A 19,167-nucleotide genomic window follows, 5' to 3' on the forward strand; every position below is an offset into this window, starting at 1 on the left:
TAAGGTTTCCCAAACAAAATCCACAACCTGACAAATGCCTGCTGTGAAAGTCACAACCCACACAGTCTACAATTGCTGCTCACGATATTGCTGCCTCATCTATCTTGTCAGAAAGACAGCACTTCACTGAATACGGGCTTATTGAGTGTCACACTTGAGCACAAAGACAGTGATGCCTTTACATCTCTTTTTTTCAGGATGTCGAGGTGCTAAATATATGGCTTCATGTTTGTAGAATATTCAGGAAGACAATTTCAAATGACACTCTTGAATGAAAGAAATTAGAAGCAGGTGGTATGAATAAAGCATTTAGTAGCATTTAAGACTAATTTTTACCCAAATGTCTGTGTGTACACTGTTTTCTTTTCTAGAAATGCCCTTTCCTCTCTCTGCCTTTCTTCAGAGGAGATTTTAAAGCTCACATCTTCTATGAAGTCTTCCCCAATTGTTTTAAATCATCAATTTCTATCATACTGGAACCAAAACTGTCCACAAAGTACATTTTACTGGTCAGTCTCTTTTCTACACTCTACTGTCTTCAAACCACTCTAATTAAATTATAACTTTCTGTGAGCAGAGAAATTACCTTTATGCAATCTTTTGAAATATTTTTCTTTCCTTTGAATACTAAGGCTATAGAGTTCAAACCTTGTCCACATGGGGATTACTTTTTATTAGGAGGAGATAACCAACATGTTATGAAATAAAAAAAAAATTCAGTCAAAGAGGACTTACAGAAGTTGAAATGTGTTGACATGATATAGATGATGAGGGGACAGTATTGTATGTTGAGGGATTAGTGATTAGGAAAAGACTCTCAAAGGAAGGAATGTGTGCATTGAGTCCTAATTCATGAGAAAGAGTTGGGCAATTATAAATCTAAAAGTGCATACCTGAAAGAAGGGAGAACAAATTAAGTCATTGGGTAGTTTGTTTTTGCTTTTTTCTAATAACAGGATTACTGTTTAACTTCTGATTGGAAAGCTTTTTCAGCACATAGTTAATAGTGCATTTTAATATTTATGCAGGGAAATGGTTGTAAGATGTATAGCATAATAAAATATCAATTGGTAAATATTGTGTTAGTCACAATTGTAATTAAGAACTACCTGTGTAGAGGCAGGAAGGAAAAGAGCAGGGTCTCTATGATCCAAGCAGCTGGGTAAAGGAGAGGTCCTGGAGCCCTCAGTAGCTTTTCTGGCTTTTTACTGAGTTTTTACCAGGTACGCAGCATGCAGGGGGCCGGGTGTGGGGGGCCAGGAGGCAGGCAGGCCTCCCCTCCCCAGCAAGTCTTCATTCTTCCTGGGCTCTCGGGTGCTCCCTCTGCTCTCTGCTGCTGGTTCTGCTCCTCTTTCTCTCATTCTGTTCTCTCTTCTGCTTGTTCTGTTTCCGTGGTGCCACCCTTAAAAGCCTCGTCTCTGCCCAGGTGTGCCCACCTATGCATGTCCACACCCTACTCCAGGTGTCCACCATCAGGCATGCCCATAGGACCACAGGGATCCGTCATCAATGCCAATGGCGGGAGGGCAGAAAAGCCTGATAATCACTTACCCTAACTTGACTTAATATTCAACATTTTTTATCATCACTCAACACTTATAGTCCTTTCTCTTTTCTAGCCCTCCTATGTCTTGGAGGTTAGAGATTTGGTTAATAATATCTCTATTTTATTTCCTAGATGCATGAGGACTATTTAAATTTTAAGTTTATTGAGATGACTTAAAGGATTTTCCAAATGAAAATGCCTTCAAATTTTTATTTATTTTTCTTAATTGTATTGTTTTTTGGAGGTAATGTTGCTATACAACACTACATATGTGTAGGGTAAAGAAAATATCAGGCTTTTCTGCCCTTCCGCCATCAGGATAGATGATGGATCCTTGTCCTGAATGCATGCCTGATGGCGGGCACCTGGAATAGGGTGTGGGCATAGGTAGATGGGATTCAGCTGAGCTAAGACTGTGCTTTTAAGGGCGGCGTCACGGGGGGGCGCCACCAGCAGCAGCAGCAGCAGAAGTCACAGCAGAAGCCGAGAAGCAGCCGAGAAGCAGCAGAACGAACGCCAGAGAGTCCAGATAGAGTGAAGACTTGCTGGGGGCTGGGAGGCCTGCCAGCCTCCCAGCCCGCCAGCCAGCACCCCTGCCTGCTATATGCCTGGTGAACCCCAAATAAAAAACCTGCAAAACTACTGAGGACTCTGACTCCTTTACCCGGTCTGCATGGGATCAGAAAACCTGCACTGTGCCCAGTCCTGGCCTTTACAATATGATTCAAGGGTATTGGTTAATATTGTGTTATTACACAATGACAAAGACAAAAATGATGCTGTTATTTGAAAGGGCATAAGTAAAATGACTAAGTAGTGGAAGTGTGGCATGTGTTCTCATCACCTGTTTCCACCTAGCTGTTGCCAATGAATAGATGCTCATTGAGGCTCTGGACCCAAACCCAATCTCCAGTCATGGATAATTGGATAGTTAATAGATGCTTATCCTCGCACTATTTATCTCCCCTAAAGTGGTTTGCTGATTTCTTCTAAATGCTTCCTCCAACATTCTCTCAATCTCTCTCTCCTCTCTTCCTCTCTCTCATCAATCTGTCTGTCTCTAGACCAACTTATAAGGATGTGGTAAATATAATCTATTTAAAAGCACAATGGTATACAAGTTATATTCTAACCAGTGAATTATGAATTTTAAAATTTCTGTTAGCCCACTGGAAAAGTAATATATATCCCCCAATTTTTCTATCATCTTTCTTTGTTCTTTTCTATACTTCTTTTCTTCCTTTTTACTCCTTCATTCTTCCTTCTTTACATTTCCCAAAATATGTTTCATTATCAAAAAATATTATTTTCCACTTTTTTGAGGAATGCTGTACTCCATAGCTCCCATTGTATATCCATATGTATAAATATCTCCTGAAGTGATAGAATTGATTTCACTTTATTTAACCCCACATTTTTCAACCACATACATTCTGAGAATTTTTAGTATACGCCAACACCTAACTAAAAATGCATTTGGGGTCTATGATCAGAAAACTCTAAATATGATTTATTAAAATACCTGAACAAATAACAGCATGCTATTGCTAAATGTTCTTTAAAGAGAAAAGTGTATTTGTGTGTGTGCATGTATGTGTTGTTTATTTAAATGCATTGGTATATGAATAGAAAATTTTCTATTGCATATTTTAACAAGAAAAAAGCACATTGATCAGTTTTAGTCTACAGTTAAAATACTTTATATATATATATACTTTTTAAAAATGTTATCTGTCACTAGTAAAAAATAGTTATTTTTTCTTATTGTATTAACTTAAATAACTACTTCTAACTGGGGAAAAATTATCTTTGCATTTATGTGTATATTATCATATATTTGTCTGCTTGTATCTCTATATATAAATGCACATTGAAGTTTAGTTGTGAAAAAGTGGTAGAGATAAAAATACTGAAGCTCCTATATGCACAAAAAGCCTGTAAAAGATTGGAAGAAAACTGAGGCTGCAGGTTGCTGCTTTGAGTCATGGAGGTGCCAGTTTTATAAATAATGTTGAAAGATTTCTCCTTTTATACAAATAAAAGGATCAGTGATGCTACAGGTTCCTGGTATCAGAGCTATATTATAGCGAGGCCATGAGTGATGGATCAATGGACTTTGACCAATTAAAACTCTAGCAACATGGATGGGCCAGAAGGATCAAAATGTGTTATTTCAAAGGGCAATGGTGTAAGCTTGGAATGTAAAGACAGGAGTCATGAAGATCAAGGCTGCTGCTTTCTGACCATCCTGTCTACTGCTGTCCTTTTGAGGCAGCCCGGATCTGAACACAACTAAATATCCTCTAGGTGACCGTTCTTATGCAAGAGGCCTAGAACAGTCATTCTGCTTGTTTGTCTTAATTTTATCACTCAGATTGTAGTTGGGGAACTTATTTAGGAAACTTACTTTTTAAAACACTAGTGTTTTAGACAAAACTAACATACACTAAAATTATGTGCCAAATTTGCCATTTAGCTGCTTTATCACAGTGTACAAATTTATATTTCTTCTCAAGTTCACTATTCTTACCCTCTGGGTACTATGAAATTTCTTATAATCTAGTATGATTATAGCTACAAATGACTGAATAAAAAATATTGTAATGAAATAATATTGTCTTTAAATAACAAATACCTAGGTATCATATTCCTATGACATCATTTGATAGATACAACAAGCATTTATTAACTCTTAGTTTACTAGTACCTAACTTACATGAGTATTAACCTTTAGTTTTTTTTTTTTTAAATAAGATAAATATTTTATTTATTTTATTTTTTAAAATATTTTATTTTATATAATTCTTACATCTTTTTTCATCTTTGCACAATGTATGAATTTTCATTTTGGTTGTATTCCCCATACAATTGCACTTCCCCCCTTATTTTGACTCTAGTCCTTCCTTTCCCCAATGCTCCCTCCCCCCAACCCCCCAGTGTGTCTCTGGTTTATAGTTGCTTGTTGATTTTGATTTTTACTTTGTATTGATTTGCCTTTTTCCTGGTCTCTTATTTAAGTTTTCTAAATTCCTGCTATGAGTGAGCATAGTTTTTAAGGAGTGGAGACTTGAGAGTAGCTTAACTAGGTTTTTATGCCTGAGTGCCTTTTCCAAGGCTGATATCAAAATATCAGTGAGAGCTGCTGTCATCTCAAGGGTCAACTGGGGAGGACAGCTTCTGAGTCCTCTCACATGGCTCTTAGTCTTCATAAGATCAATGTCCATACTCACTTACACGGCTTTGACAAGGTTCAGGAGATCTGCTTCCAAGCTCAGACATGAGGTATCCTCTAAATGACTGCTTTAGGGCATGAACATTGAATTCCCCCAGAATAAGCAATGTAATAGAGTGAGGGAGAGCATCCAAGACAGAACCCATGGAATTTTTATAACCTAAAGTTGGAAAGGCTGCCCTTGCTTCCCCTTACAGTCTATTCACCAGAAGCAAGTCAATTTAAGTCCATTTCACAGTCACAGGTACAGAATTACTAAGGATATGAACACCAGGAGGTGAGGATCATAGGGGGCCATGTTAGTGGCTGCCCACTACATGACAAAGCATGAATTAACTAGGTCCTTAAAATTTTAGCTCTGTGTCTCGACATATTTGTATCCAAGTATCTATTTCAAAGAATAATGTGTGGTTGCTTAACATTTTGGGGTGTTAATTTTGGGGCATGAGCTAACCTAATTGTTACATATAATATCTAAATTGTTATACATAATATCTAAATAAAGTGAAAAGTGTGGGCATGATTTGTTATAATTAATTTAAGGATTTATTATGATGAAAATCAAAGTTTATAATTGTCAATAACAAATTCAATTATTTAATTCTTTCCTACATGATTTAAGATACCAGTGGTGATCTTTTCTTACAAATATTGCTCATTGAATGTACACTATTTGTAATTTCTTTGCATGTGACATCGGTGGTCAAAAACCCCCTTCCAGAGACAAAGAGACATTATGAAAGTTGATACTGTAGCACTAATACAGACAGAGTCCATCTCCTTTACAATGTTTTGAGAAGGAATTTGATTCAGTTGCAGTTATTTCAATACAAGGATTTCTTATAATCATACAACCAAAATCCTAAAATTCTCATAGAAGTCATTGGGTCTAGTGCCTATTAAAATTAATTTTAGTGTTTATTCTGGAAGAAGGATGGGCTAGTCAGAGTGAAAAAGAAATGCAAAAGCTGAAGTAGAAACATAATTAGCATAATTGTGCACATACTAAAGTACTCAGGAAATAGCTCAAACAGATATAGCAACAGAAGTTTGGAAGGGGATATGATCAGAGAGATAGTTACCATCTGGGGAAGGTCATGTAGGACTCAAGTGATATGGGTTACCATTGGAACGTCAAAAGCACAGAAGTGACCTGATTTTACTTATCTTTTCAAAAGGATTTTTCCAGCTGTTCTGTTGAGAGTAGACTTTAGGTTAACAAGGGTAGAAAAGGGAGCCAGTTGGGAGGTTATTGCAACAACACAGGTGAGAAATGATTATGGCTTCAAACATGATGATTAAAAAAGTGGGACTACTTGGAAATAACACTTTCAAAAATAAAAGCAGTAGGATTTGTTAGAAATGAACTGAGAAAAATAGAGGAACAAAGGTGAGTCTAACATTATTATTTTAGTAGCTAAATCTTTTCTTTATCTAAAACACTTTTAACAAGTAGGAAGATATTCAACTGATTGATGCAGGGTGGTGAGCTCAAATTCCTCACCCCAGTGACCCTTCCAGGGTTCTAGTGTCTGAGGACCTGTGGGATTCCTCAGAGAACAGTTTGAAAAACACTTGGGAGTGAGTACACATTTCTCAATCTCTGTATGTCTTTTTTCTCTTTTTAACTATAACTGAACTTGGTTTGAACTTAGTTTCAAACTTTTATTTCAAGTTTCTGCCAAAAACTTAATCTTATCCAATCTCAGAGAAGTAGCCATTTCAGGTTATAGTCAGTCAGTTTAGGACCTTCTATGACTCCTTTTACCCAGGGATTTGACAGTGTCAATATGATAGCAGTAGGGAGAGGTCATTTAACAAATTGTCACTTGGTCAATTTTTTACTATGCTCCCATTTGTATGTACTGCTATGTAAAATCTTCTAAGTGCCCCAAATTACATACAATCTTCATATGTATGCCTCTTTCAACTGCTGAGTCTCAAATTGACTGGAACACAGAAAAATGCAGCTATATTCTTACCTCAATTTAATGCTATGGGAAAGTTGGTTGGGCTAGCTCAAACCCTATTTGCCACTTGCAACTAGAGCAATCATCTAATTTATCATCTGAAACTAGGACATGTTGTTGGAGACAAATGCTATTGAAAAGCAGATGTAAATCAGAACTGTCTTGGGCAAACTAGACTGTGCAATTATCCTATATCCAACTCTGAGAACAATCTATCTTCTGGTGTTCTCATGCCATAATGACACATGGAATGCCTGCAAGGCTATAGTTTTCCAGTCTTTACAGACAAATTTCCAGAGAATGGCTCCTTTAAACTCTCAGATACCCAAATTTATCTGGCAGTTTTATTATCCCAAATTTGAACACTAACACTCAGGAATTGAAGGGTTAGAACACAAAGCTTCATCTTTCACTACAGTTTACTCTTATTTCCTATTTTGTCATGTCTAAAACTCAGCCCACAATTATATTATCTTCTAATGTGGAAGTAACTCATCTATTAGAGTACTTGGGTGGCTATAACAAATACAGAGACTAGCAGCTAATAAACAAGAGAAATTTGTTTCTCATGGTTCTGGAGACCAAAATGTTCAAGGTCAAAGATTCAGTGTCTATTGAAAGTCCACTTTCTGGTTCATTAATAACTCCTGTAGCTGTAACCTCACATGGCAGAAAGGGTAAGAAGGCTCTCTGGATTTTCTTCCATATGGACTGCAGTCCTATTTATGAAGACATGATGGCTCCACTCCCATTACCTAATCAGCTCCCAAAGGTCTCCTCAAAATACCATCAAAATGTTCATTAGGATTTATCATATGAATTTGGTTGGATACAAACATTCAGGAAACATTCTTCCAGAACTCTTAATTTCACCCATGGACTGTTACTTAAAAGTAAAGCATGTACAGTTTCCAGGCACTGATTTGATGATCACGACCATGAGAGCAACTGCAACTTTATGACTCAGTTGGGCTTACGTGTGGGATTAAAGAGAAATGTAAGGTCCTCTAAAAGAACCATAGAAATATACATTTTCATTCACTTAATATTAATAAAATAGAATTATTTTTATATAACATTACTAATATCCTAAATCACATAGCTATATAATAGAAAAATTGGGGGCCTCCCTGGTGGCGCAGTGGTTGAGCGCTGGGCTGCAAAGCTGCCCACAGCCTCCGCAGTGCTGGTTTGATCCTGGCCACTGGTAAGGGTCCCACATGGCGCAGCAGACCTCTCCTGCCGCATCTGCTGCTCCCCTCAGCAGTGTGCTTCATCAGTCTGCCTGTTCTGCTGCCTGCTCTGGCTCCGGTGAATTCTCTCACCCTCCCGTGCTTCTTACTGTACCCAGTGCTTGTATAAATAAATAAATCTTTAAAAAAAATAGCAAAATTGGGATTACAGATCAGTTTTCTTAATGCCTACTCTATACACTTAATTTTTTGATGATATCTTTAAAAGCACTATTTTCTCATTGTTGTGGCTTTCCTATTCCCATCAACTCAAGTCCAATAATAATGGTTCAAGGTTTTAAATCTCATGGCTCTAAATAATGCACATGGCAGCTTCAGATAAACTCAAAATGTCTACCTTCTCTCATTACATGTCAGCTTCTTAGTTTAATGTACTCTATTTTTAAGTTATCTCATTATAATTTAAAGGCTACTATAAAACATGTAGTTAACAATTCTATTAGTTTAAGTGAAAAAAGGAAATCTTTATATAAGTTAATATTTCTATAAAGACTTCTATGATTTCAAAAATCTACTCAATTCTAAAAATTATGTGGGTTTTAAATCTTGCTAGGTATAATAAAATATATCTACCACCTTACATTGAGATTCAGGAGCTTAAATGTGCAAAAAGTTATAATTCTTTATATTGATGGCATCTTGGGATAGTTAAAAATTATACTGTTCCATTTATAAAATGATTGTTAACCAGTAGGGAGCAATTCAGAATATGCTATGTTTCAAAGTATAAGTAAATCATAGCAGGTAAGGCCAGAACACTCAAGACATAGGTTTATCAACATAAAATGAAAAGAACTCATTTGGAAATTGTGGAAAAAAGTATCAAAGTATAACTCTAGATTAAACTTGCATTCATTTGTACTCCTAAATTCCTTCTTATGAGCTTATTTAACTCAATTTAAAATATTTTCTTGATTCTATTTGAATCTACATTAAAAGTAGTAATAGAAAAACGCATGTGTAATATTGAGAACTAAGATTTTTAGGAATAGATCAAAATAAAAATTTGCTTTTTCAAATTCATTTACTTCTCCCTATGATTGTTTATTTGACAACTCTTTTTAATTTCTGCTATTGTTTAGGTCCTTTTCTAGCTGGATGAAGAAATGAACAATGCAAAATATCTGAAATGCAGAATAGCTTAGAATCTGATTAGGGTGGTTGCTTTAAAATTTTGAAAATAATGATTTAGAAATATAATGTGAAGTTATTTTGAGTTATGTAAAAAATAAAATGGATGAGAGGACAGAAAATGAAAGGCAGAGTAGAGGTTAATATTTCAAATATGGTAGATTTAGTTTCTAAGTAGAACCTAAGTGGGCAATTAATGTTCAAATGACTTATCAGGAGATTGTTCTCAAGACAAGTAGATAGAATGAGGGAAAAAGGCATATTGGAAATTCAACCTCACCTAGAGACTAATGTCTAATTCCACGGGGAACCTACTCTACAGAGTTTACCCTAACTCCATACCAGTTAGTGATTGGCCATTGTTTTTTGATTTACACATTGAGGAGAGCATAAGTTTAAAAAGCTTCCTCCTTTCCTTCTAGCTCTTATTCTAAAGATCAAGGAAGAAGTTGGAGGGTTATACCAACAGTTAAGTATATCCATTAGATACCAAAGAAATAACATAAGAGGCCAGAGTGTCCAGTGGGCCTACTGTGAAATGTATCTGAGCTCATTTTATTACCACATCACATATATCTCTCATGTAACTGGGGACTATGGCAAAACTTTGCATCCTAAATATGTGTCATCTCAGATCTTGGATATAAGCATCCTCTAAAGATATAGTGTTTCCTTTTCCCAGGGTATGGTTATTCAAATGAATCACCAAATGTCTTATTGGAGAGGAGTAGTGAGGTCATGGCAGTTCAGTTCATGATTTATGAATCTGAGAATTTGTTCACATCTAACAGCTGAGCAAGGGATCATGACTTTTCATTGGGAGAGGTGCTTGCCCATTCTTAGTCATATATATATCATATATATATATCTCAATAATCTCTTGGCTGATTATCTATATTACCCCAAGAACACGATCAATTCTTTGATATGTTGTAAAAAGTCATGTCATTTGAATTTATTTTCAATGTTATGTTTAAAAATGCTACATAATTAATGTTAATTAATTATATTCTTCACATTATAACTTTGATTCCACATGCCACCTGAAATTTTTAACATTCAAAATAAATATCTTTAATGACTAAAAAAATGAACATCCACTCTGTGTTAGGCACTGTGGTAAGCATGCTGACTGAAATTAAAGAGACATTCTATTACTATGATAATTTTGGAGGACCTGAGATTCTCACAACTCAAATTTCCCAGTGTGTACCACAGTACAAAATTTTGCCCTATATTACTTTACTGTACTGAAAGTTCAAAAAGGGAATCAATTGTATGGTGAGGAAGAACTAGACTTCTAATGGTGACCACAGTATAGACTACACACAGATTTTGAAGCATGAAAATTATGCCTAAAGGTTATACAATGTTATAAACTAATACGACCTTAAAAATATAATACATAATTTTTTAAAAGATATATTTTTGAAAAATATAAAAACCTTATGTAAATATCATTTAAATAGTCATCTTTTGAGCAGATGTCTCAGATAGGTGCTATTTTAGAATATTTTAGAATACATATGCTGTGTACATATGTTGTACATAAGTATTCATATATATATAAACATGGATAAATGAGAGAGAAATTAATATAAAGGATAGCATGAGTTGGAACATTACTTCTAATGTTTGATCTACTGATAATATTCTAATAATTATTTTATTAGCTTAGAGAATAATGATGCTTTTTCACTTTTTAAAATTCACTCTACTATTCCAGAACTAAAATAAGAACTTTTTTTAAGTTTAAATTTAAAACTAGCCCTTCCAATACACGACTTTTCTTGCTTCTGAAAAGGCCTCCTCGTAAAAGCTACAAAAGACTCTCACACTTCAAATAGTTCCCTCAGACATTTCGATAAGTGTAAATGAATTTTTTAATCTTCTGGCAGATTCATAATGCCCTGCAGATGTGTCCCTGGCTAAGAAAATCACATAGACGTCTATAAGAGGAATGCTGTCCACTAACAGCTGCTATATTGCTTCCAGTGCCTAAAGTGCTGTTCCCAGCTGCCATTTCATTCTTCCTAGAGTGCTTTTATGTTGCAAACTTCAACTTAGGAGAGCTTCTCTTATTACAGCAGTTCAGCAGCGTCTTCCTTCTGACAAACTCCACGGCATATGACTTGAGAGGAATAAGAAAACAGTCACTGAGTCACTTTAAAGGTAACTTGTCAGGAAGAAAATTTCTCTGGGAGGAAATGAGGAGGCAGGAGCAGAGACATACTGAGAGGAGCAAAGAATGGAGGAAGTAAAGGTGGAGGGGTGAGAGAGGAAGGGAATGAGAGAGGTTTGCACAGAAGACAACTTGTTTAAATGTTATATGTACAGCATATTTTTTTCATCCAGGAATGTCTGTGTTTTTAAGGAAGTGTTACTGAGGCATGTTCTTAAGCAATATTTGCTCTGAGGAAACCAGAGGGTGAATGGGAAATGGAAGAATTCAAATTAAACCTTGCCCAGAGATACAACTTGAAATTTCACATCCATGAATCATATACTCTCATGAACTCCATGTACATAATCAAATTTTTAAGTTAATTCAGAGTACTCTACAATGCTGTACTTTAATCAAGTGAAATAAATAACAAAATTATATACAGTAAAAACATCTTAAGCATCACATTTGCCATTTCATATTATATCTATTATTATATCGTTTTTTTTTAACGAGGTCTGGTTGAAGAAAGATACATTTTACTACCAGGTTTCAGATTTTTCTACAAGCATCAGACATTTTATTTCAGTACTTTGCCTTTCAATTTATTTTTCTCATTATAAAATGTATTCATTTTGAAGATCTTCTAGTTTAACAGGTATTCACTTCAGAGGGCTTCTCTGGAATGGATTTTCTACCAGCAAGGTAATTTATCATATTGAGCACTGTCTCTCAAGCTAAGAAGAAAATTGGTAGATAATAAACATTCTCAATGCACTCTTAGTATTTGCAAGTGCTGTCTTTAAAATAAGACGGATGTGGCTTAAGCTTTTTAAACAACGTGTGATACAGTGCGTAACATGTGTATATTTAGTCCTGACTATTTTTTTTTTTTTTTTTGCAATTGGCTTTCTGGCACACTAAAGAAAAGCTTTTGCAAAGTTTGAAACCCAGCCACACTTTAAGATAACCAGAAGTGCTACTTTTATTTTACAAGTGTACCTATTATACACACATTTTATCTTAAGAAATCCTTCCATGAAAAAACAGCCTCGTCAATATCTATAAAATTGTGCACAAATAATATGAGATTTACTTATGTAAACTTTCAACTTCTTTCAAAATCTTTTATAGAATCAAGTTTTTAGGAACATTCATTTCCAAGGAAAGAATGCTAAGGTCTGAATCTGATGTATAAATTCAAGGAAAACTAGCATGTTAATTCAGGTCTTTCAGTATTGAGATCTCAATTGAGGGAAAATTCTGCATATTTTCCTGCATCTAAATGACAGATTATATTTTATAAGCATTCATTTAATGGGACTGGGTAAAACATTTTAAAAATGGGTGTTTTTTTTAATGATCATTATTTAATTAGATTCTTAGTAGGAAACTTTGAACACCAATTTGTGAGAGTAAATTCCATTGGTGAGTGCAAACACAGCACAAGTAGCATTGGAGTTGATGAACAGCTTTGATTTTTGGCAGAATTTGCAAGTCCACATCTTGCAACCTTGCACGCTCTGTCATCTCCTACGTCTCCCTCCTTGTCCGAGGTTTTACCTTCCTCAGTGTAAGGATTTACACAGCTTTTTCTTGTTGAAATAAGCATCAGTGAGCTGTTTTTGGGATTTTCACAACTGCTATCAATTTTGGTGGAGGTGGTGATTACAGTTTCTGGTATGCCCTAGGGAAGGAAACTCAACTGAGGGACAGAGGTCCAGTCACAAGTAGCACCGCTGCTCAGCTGCTGCAAGAAGACCACCCTCTTGCTTCTGTGATACCTTGTTAGGATGATTAAAATGATCTCAGAATCAATGCTAGTTTGCCTTTTTTTCACATGCCAACTGCAGGGTTTTTGCCATGGCTCAACAGCTTTGAAGGTCCACCTTCAGTAGGCTAGTATCTAGGCATTTTGCAAAGTTAAACTCCTAGAGTACTGCCATTTTGTCACCACCAGCTGGTTTTGTGACTGTAGCCAAAACCACCTCATTTGTTTTTTTCAATCCTGAATTTAGGGGCTGAATATTTACTCCATAACTGGCCTTTCTGGAATACGCAACAGATCGGAAATGAATATTCCTCTCACTAGGATGGAGTTATGGCTGCAGTGAGGGTTCCTCCTCTTCCCATCTTGCAATATGGGAAAGAGTACTAAAGCTCTACAAAAGCATTTTGATTAACTTCCTGAGCCTTCTGTATCCTTCTGGTTGAACAGAAACTACCCTTTTGTGGAGGACTGTAGCATCATATGCTGAATTGCTCAGGTCTCTCCAGAACTTCATCCATTCATGTAATACTCACCAGGCACTTTCACGATTACTCTATGTGAGTGAATACAGCTATTAACATTAACAGTCTTTTCCCCTGAACTTAATTCTATTGGGATTTTTCTTGATGTAAATAAATATTTCAGCTAGTCATAAGTACTATAAGGAATGTTAAATAGTGTACAGGGATGGAGACTAACTTAAGGCTATGGAGTGGGAAAACCTTGTTAAATCCTATGGTCAGGGAGTATCTTGATGAGGAAGGGGCATCTGAATAGAGGAGAATATCATGAGAAGGCATGTGTCCTAAGAAGTTTTGATCCAAGTAAGGGAACTGAACTGTGAGAGAAGAGGAAATGATGGAAAAGACCAGAAGCAGAGACGAGGTAAATTGGAATATTGTGAACCATACTTTCGATTTTTAGTTCATTCTAGGTATAGAAAAAATATCAAAAACTTTCAGCAAAAAAGTATCATGATGTGACTTTTAAAACTTTAAGTCACATTATTGAAAAAAAATAAGTGCATTTCAAGAAACTTTGAGAAACTTGTTAACAAGAATCATATCTAGAATATTTATTTTTGCATTTTCCTTGGCCTGAATCTGCCCTAAACATCACATTAACTACTCAATATGTTCATGTTTAAATACTAATTTCAAATTAGTTATGAAAAAGAATACAAAGAAACATTACTTCTACTGGTCTTCTAGTTGTTGGAGGAAGATTTAAACTGTTGTTATGTTAGTTATAACTAGGTAAATACATTCCCTGGATAACTGAAATTTTTCTAACAAAGATTTCCCTTTCTAGAAGTAAAATTCCAGGCACAGGACATTACCTTGATCTACATTGTTCTAAAGGTAAACTTTACTCTCAGCGGCAATAAGAAAGTTACTTTAAACTCAATGAAACAAAATCCAAATTCCACAGAAAACTTTACATACTCAATAGATAATTTATTTAGAGTAACACAATGACACTATATGTTAAAAGTTACTAAAACTCTGGGCACAAGTGATACATAGGGAACAAAGACTACAAGAATTTATTATAGTAATCAGAGTCAAAGTTTCTCTCTAAAATAAGGGGTAAATGGGCCTCCCCTGGTGGCTCAGCAGTTGAGCACTGGGCTGCAAAGCTGCCCATAGCCTCTGCAGCACCGGTTCAATCCCCGGCTGGCGAGGGTCCCACATGGCGTGCAGACCTCTCCTGCTGCCCACTTCTCCCCTCAGCGTGTACTTCAGTCCTTCTGCCTGTTCTGTTCCCCACTCTGGCTCTGGTGAATTCTCTCACCCTCCAGTGCTTCTGACTGTACCCAGTGCTTGTATAAATGAATAAATAAAATCTTAAAAAAACGGGGTAATTTTATCCTGAAATGTATTATTTGATTAAATGTTTACAAACTAGGACTCAATTCCTAGTGAAACTGATAGGATATATTTAGAAATGATATGCTCTTAGCAGTCATTACACCAGCATTCTTTCTTCAGGGAGTATTTTGTACGTGAATTCTTTTTTCATGCTTCACTCACTTTCAATCACATTGAGGTTTCATTGTTTGGAGAATAAAGCTCTAATTCATTGCCACAGACAATTTGCAACATTGCTTTTTGGGTGGACATTTCTTCCCTTAAATGCACAAGCACACATTGCCCCAGTCTACTGTCTTTTGAAAGCAATCTAGCCGTGATAGCTACCAGCTCCATTATCACTCAGAAGCTCGATGGCAGCAGCCTCAGCTGCCCTAATGTAGTCTCTGTGTCACAGAGGCTGTCCTTTTACTCTCTCCTTCTTGATTAATTTGGTTGCTGGGCTTCAGTTTTTCAATTCATCCAGTTGTCAGTTATACAATATGTCAGCATCTTTCAAGCTTCTCTTTGTATCATGGAAGGTGAAAAAAGTACAAGTGAAAGCCTGATTCTTGGAACCAAAAATACAGAAAATTCTCCAGTGCACAAAATGGTAGACAGATGAAAATATTGACAACAGCAAAAAATATATGTATAATTATGGAAAATTTATAGTTTTGGTATGGGTCTGTATGTGTGTGCATGCACATTTACATTGGTGGTTTAAGTAGTCACAAAAAAAAAACAAGATAATAAAAAGAACTACCATTAACATGATAGTGGTATAACATCTTCAAAATACAAAATTTATAGGCACTTAATATGTAAACCATAATATAAACAGTGTATCAATCAAACTAGGGACTTTAAAGTATTTGGGTGGATTGAATTTTCATCCTAAATTACAGAATAGACTCTCAAATATTGGTCCCTATACATGCAGACATCTGGTTTATTTTCCTGCATATTTAATTCATTAAAGATAGAAGAAAGAATAAAATAGAGCAAGAGATAGAGCTTGCATGAAATGGAGCAATGCAAAAGTAATAAATTAGGAGGACTCACAGACCTAAGCTTCAGAGAACATTGAGGAGGTTTCCTGAGAGAAAAAGGGAATATGTTGTCATTGAGCTAGGCTTTGGTAAAGGATGTGTGAATAGGGTCAGGAGATTATAAGCAAAATCAAGATTATGAAATTCTGGACACTGCACTTGGACAATCAGCAACTATACCGATTACATGGACTTTAACTACCAAATACCTTCTGCTCCCAACAATCTGGGTATTTCCTAATATCATTTGACTTGTAATATTTCCTATAATAACTCATAAAATTTTACACTGATATGAAATTAAATGATGGTTTTGCTACTAAAACTAGCAATGTTAGTGGAGCAACCAATACACATAGACTTCTTGTAATATTCACTCTCTTTGATACACTCCAATATTATATATTGAATAATATTTCCCAACATCTAAAAACACTGTATTTTTTTCTCTTGTATGAGAATTGGTAATACACCAGAACAGGGCAGTTAGGCAAATGGCAACAGATAATACTACAGATGTGACAAGATAGTGCTCTGAAATAGAAGTATTTGAAATGGACAAGTAACCATCACTTGAATATTTCGAGTAAATCAGAATACATTCATGCAAAAAAACCTAACGTGACAATAGCATCCTCGTTTTACTCTTGTCTTTGTGTTCACTTTGGGGCTGAACGTTTGAATATTGAATCCTTTACCAATTCAACTGTGGACTCATTTTAGAAATTCAACAAAAACATAACCTTTTGACCAAAATACATTTCTAAGTTTTTAAAATTAAAATTTTTTAATAGGCTGTAATCCTTGAACTACAAAATCTTTTTAATTTTGGCTGTCATCACACAGCTGTACAGTTGGCATCAATTCTTCTCAATGAAACGTGGCATCATCACAGATGGAAAGTTTAAGGGCTTGTCTTGCACAGAGAGTAGGTGTTAGAATCACAATGCCACAACATTTCCGTTAAGCAGCATGACACTTTTCCTTCTTGCAAACAAACCAGGTGATAATTTGAAAATTTTGCACCTATCTTGCCACCTGCAACAATATTTGTCACAAAGTTTAAATAACAATATGTTCCCAGTTTGTATCTCTCCACTTGCTGGAATGTCTATGTTTATGAGGCTGATGCCTCCTACATTAGTAACAAAGTCAACACAAGCTCTAGTGTACACATACAAGAATATTTCTGTTTTCCTAAGTAGATGTTAAATTTGAGTTATTTTACTATTTAGTTTTTTGCTCAAAGATTCATAAAGGAGATTCACAGCTTCTATCAAATGTTTTAAAGTGATTCAAGGCATTTTCCTTCAGAAGAAAATTTTGTACTTGGGATTTTCTTCCTAACGCTTAAATTTACTTCACAGATTTGGACACTTTTTTTTTTTTTCCAGTTAAGCTATGGGACTTTATGTGAGCAATGGGAAGTACCACTATAATTTTGATTCTAGAATAGACAAAAGACATATATTTTTATTCCTTTTGTTAGAATAATATACAATATTATCATTTTGTTTGATAATATGAACATCCATAGCATCAATATCCTAAATCAAATAGCTGTCCAATTTCTGATTTAACAAATTAAAATGTTCCAATTCACTATTTCTTGTGTCCCTTCATGCAAAATTCCTTTAGTAATATTAAAATAGGAATTCTTGGACCTCCCCAGTGGCGCAGGGGGTTAAGTGCAGAGCTGTGAAGCTGTCCGCAGCCTCTGCAGCATGGCCAGGGAGATACCCACACAGCACAGCAGACCTCTCCTGTCTGCCCGCTGCTCCCTCCAGCAGTGTTTCCAGTCCGTCTGCCTGCTCTGCTCCCTGCTCTGTCTCTGGTGAATTCTCTCACCCTTCTGTGCTCTGGTCTGTACCCCAGTTCTTGTATAAATTTAAAAACATAAATAAATAATGCTTTTAAAAAATGAAAAAAAAAGGAATTCTCTTCATCAATCTAAATATATCACCTTCTACCTTCTAATGCCCTCTGTTGTCGTAGAAATAATATCATAGAGCATAATGGATATAACATTAAGATTGATGAGGAGAATTCTTATTTTAAAGTCAGTGAAGGAATTTTTCATGGAGGAAAGCAGAGAGAATACTGATTTGTGAGGAGGAGACAGAAAAAGAAGAGAGGGAAATAAAAAATCAAGAATGGAGCTACTGACCAATATCATCCCAACATGAAAAATGGTATTTTTGCACTTAAAAGTATGGTAGGTGCTATTCTATCATAATGAAAGTGGTATAACAATCACTACTTCAGAAATAATCTTTGTGCTTGGAGATATAGGAGAAAATGCTTAGTTTGTACTAACTTTAAAGAGAAGGGTCCTGGATGAGAGATTTTTCTCAGTCACTTTCTTTGAGGGGAGGAAGCTGAATTCTAATGCAAGTTGACAGAAGATTAAAAGGCTCCTCATTCAAGAACTCTTTGAACACATTTAAATCACTAGAGTCTATGAAATATAATTCCATTAATTAATTCAACAATAACAAAAACTTACCCAGTTCCTCTAGGTGTCAGAATCTGTGGGAGGGTAGGAGGAGCTGTGCTAATGCTGACTGGCACCAAAAGTGGATCTACTGAACGTTTTTTTAAGAAGTTCTTCATATTATATTTCTCCTCTATTGTTCCCAAGTCTTCGGTAAAACCTGTTAAACATTACAACCTCTTCTCAGCCAGTTCTGTGGGGAATTGAAAATTTGGCTCTTTGCCCAAACTTAACCTGAAACAATTTGACCCAGCAACGGCCGCTAGATAGAAGTTAATTTTTTTTAAAGATTTATTTATTTATTTATACAAGCACTGGGTACAGTTAGAAGCACAGGAGGGTGAGAGAATTCACCAGAGCTAGAGCAGGGAAAGGAACAGGCAGACCTACAAAATACACTGCTGAGGGGAGCAGTGGGCGCGGCAGGAGAGGTCTGCCGCCATATGGGACCCTCACTGAGGGCCGGGGATCAAACCGGCGCTTTAGAAGCTGCAGGCAGCTTCACAGCCCAGCGCTCAACTGCTGCACTACCAGGGGAGGCCCGAGAAGTTAATCTTAAGACAAAGGATGAAATGACAAATGTGCTACACAGCACATGGTAAACTGTGAGCAGAGTAAAGATTAGGATTCTAGAACCAGATGGCTGCTTGATATGGCAAGCGGTGACCAGAACAGATGGAAATGCATTCCCTGGAGATTGCCTG

The sequence above is a fragment of the Talpa europaea genome (genome assembly GCF_964194135.1).
Source record: "Talpa europaea genome assembly, chromosome: 5".
NCBI classification, from domain to species: Eukaryota; Metazoa; Chordata; class Mammalia; order Eulipotyphla; family Talpidae; genus Talpa; species Talpa europaea.